The sequence below is a fragment of the Geospiza fortis genome, unplaced genomic scaffold (genome assembly GCF_000277835.1).
Source record: "Geospiza fortis unplaced genomic scaffold, GeoFor_1.0 scaffold150, whole genome shotgun sequence".
NCBI classification, from domain to species: domain Eukaryota; kingdom Metazoa; phylum Chordata; class Aves; order Passeriformes; family Thraupidae; genus Geospiza; species Geospiza fortis.
Genome location: NW_005054639.1, coordinates 106,577 through 108,912, shown reverse-complemented (window position 1 = coordinate 108,912; position 2,336 = coordinate 106,577). Strand labels below are relative to the sequence as shown.

At 55.9% G+C, this 2,336-nt stretch overlaps 1 protein-coding gene across 1 annotated transcript in view; it reads left to right on the top strand.

Moving 5' to 3' along the window:
• The window catches only part of ASXL2 (ASXL transcriptional regulator 2), a 43,033-nt gene that overhangs the window by 9,414 nt on the left and 31,283 nt on the right, over positions 1-2,336 (top strand). The gene's annotated exons all lie outside the window — the stretch shown is intronic.

Below are 2,336 nucleotides of genomic sequence, written 5' to 3'. Positions count from 1 at the left end.
ATGAACCCAGGATGAACCAAAATGGCCCCAAGATGAACCCAGGATGAACCAAAATGGCCCCAAAATGCACAACCAGGCACGGGGTCTGTCACTGGGATCAGTTCTGCTCCATTTGCATCTTGCAGTTCATTGTCCAATTCCAGCTTTAGGTTATCAAATCCCGTTCTTCTTGTTTTTCTCTCTTCTGTTTGTGCTCTTGAGCTGAGATTTGGATCCTTTCTCCTTGGTGCCCAGCTGGAGCAGGAATTGTTTTGTCTCCCTGCTCTGTGCACAGAGCTCACCATCCCCTGATAACAAACTCAGTCCCACCCACTAAAGCAGCACAGAACGTGGAAAATAGAAAAGCCAAACCTGAGGCATCACCCTTGGCACTGGTGAACCTTCCCTGGGGCTCACTGGGGACAAACAGGACATTCCAGCTCCAGACCCTGGCCAGGTCCTGCTGAGCTCCAGGGGCTCTGGGATAGTCCCAGACCCTGGTCTGATCCTGCTGAGCTCCAGGGACCCTCTCCTGAGGGATGGGTCCCATTCTGGGACCTCCCCCAGGACTGGCACGTTGGCACGGCTGGAGCTCAGGGTGGCTGTGCAGGTGGGTTTGGGAGGGATGGAGGAGGAGCAGGGGGTGCTGAGGGAGCTGGAGCAGGCAGAAACTCATCTGTGTTCCTGGGAAGTGGAGGAAATGGCCTTCCCTGGTAAAATCAGGAGAAAGGGCAATAAAATAAAAAAAAAAATCAGGGGAAAGGGCAATAAAGTTTTCAAAAATGAGGAGAAAGGGCAATGAAATCCAAAATGAGGAGAAGGGCAGTCAAATCCAGGTGCCCAGCCCTGCATTTTGGCCACAATAACCTCTGCAGTGTTACAGCCTGGGGCTGGAGGGGCTGGACAGTGGGCAGGCACAAAGGGACCTGGTGGACAGCAGGCTGGACAGGAGCCAGCAGAGTGCCCTGGGGGCCAGGAGGGCCAGTGGCTCCTGGCCTGGATCAGGGATGGTGTGGCCAGCAGGGTTTGGGGTTCTGTGTCCACTTTGGGGTTCTTTGTCCAGTTTGTGATCCCTGTGTCCAGTTTGTGATCCCTGTGTCCAGTTTGGGGTTCCTGTGTCCAGTTTAGGGTTCTGTGTCCAGTTTGGAGCTTCTGTGTCCAGTCTGGGGCTCTTGTGTCCAGTTTGGGATTCCTCTGTCCAGTTTGGGATTCCTGTGTCCAGTTTGGGGTCCCAGTGTCCAGTTTTGGGTCCTTGTGTCCAGTTTGTGTTCCTGTGTCCAGTTTGGAGGTTCCTGTGTTCATTTTGGGATTCCTCTGTCCAGTTTGGGGTCCCTGTGTCCAGTTTGGGGTTCTGTGTCCAGTTTGAGGTCCCTGTGTCCAGTTTGAGGTTCTTTTGTCCAGCTTGGGGTTCTGTGTCCAGTTTGGGATTCTATGTCCCATTTTGGGATTCCTCTGTCCAGTTTGGTGTCCCTGTGTCCAGTTTGGGATTCTGTGTCCAGTTTAGGGTTCTGTGTCCAGTTTGGGGTCCCTGTGCCCAGTTCGGGGTCCCTGTGTCCAGTTTGGGGTCCCTGTGCCCAGTTTGGGATTCTGTGTCCAGTTTAGGGTTCTGTGTCCAGTTCGGGGTCCCTGTGTCCAGTTTGGGATTCTGTGTCCAGTTTAGGGTTTTTCTGTCCAGTTTTTGGTCCCTCTGTCCCTCCCTGGGGACACAGCTCCCGTGCTGGGCCTGCCTGGGCTTGCTCCTGCCTGCAGCAGGATGGGTTAAAAGCCAACCAAAAACCCCAAAACCCCAAAACCCCTGCAGCCCTGGTGGGAAGATGGATCTGGCTGGGATTGGGGAGCTCCCCCTTCCCAGAGGGAATTGCACCCTTGGTTCCCATTGGGTGCCCCACAACCCCAGTTCCAGCAGAACTCGGGTTCTTTTTGGGGAAAAAAACCCCAACAGAATTTTGAATCCTTCTGGAGCCCATCCTCAGCTCACCCCAAAGCTGCCCTGAGCCTCACCCAGAGCTGGGGCTGCGTTGGGGTCTGTCACAGGAACCTTGCAGAGCCTGTGGGGTTTTTGTTTGCTTTTGGCCAGGACTGCAGCACCCATGCACTGCTTCCCCTACTGCTGCTTGTGCCAGCTGCAGCTTGTGTTCCCTGGGAACGGGGCTGGATGTGGGCTGTGGGGTCCGATCGGGGCTGTGGGGCTGGATGTGGGCTGTGGGGTCCGATCAGGGCTGTGGGGTCAGATCAGGGCTGTGGGGTCAGATCTGGGCTGTGGGGTCAGATCGGGGCTGTGGGGCTGGATTGGGGCTGTGGGGTCAGATCGGGGCTGTGGGGTCGGATCGGGGCTGGGGGGTCGGCTCTGGGCTGTG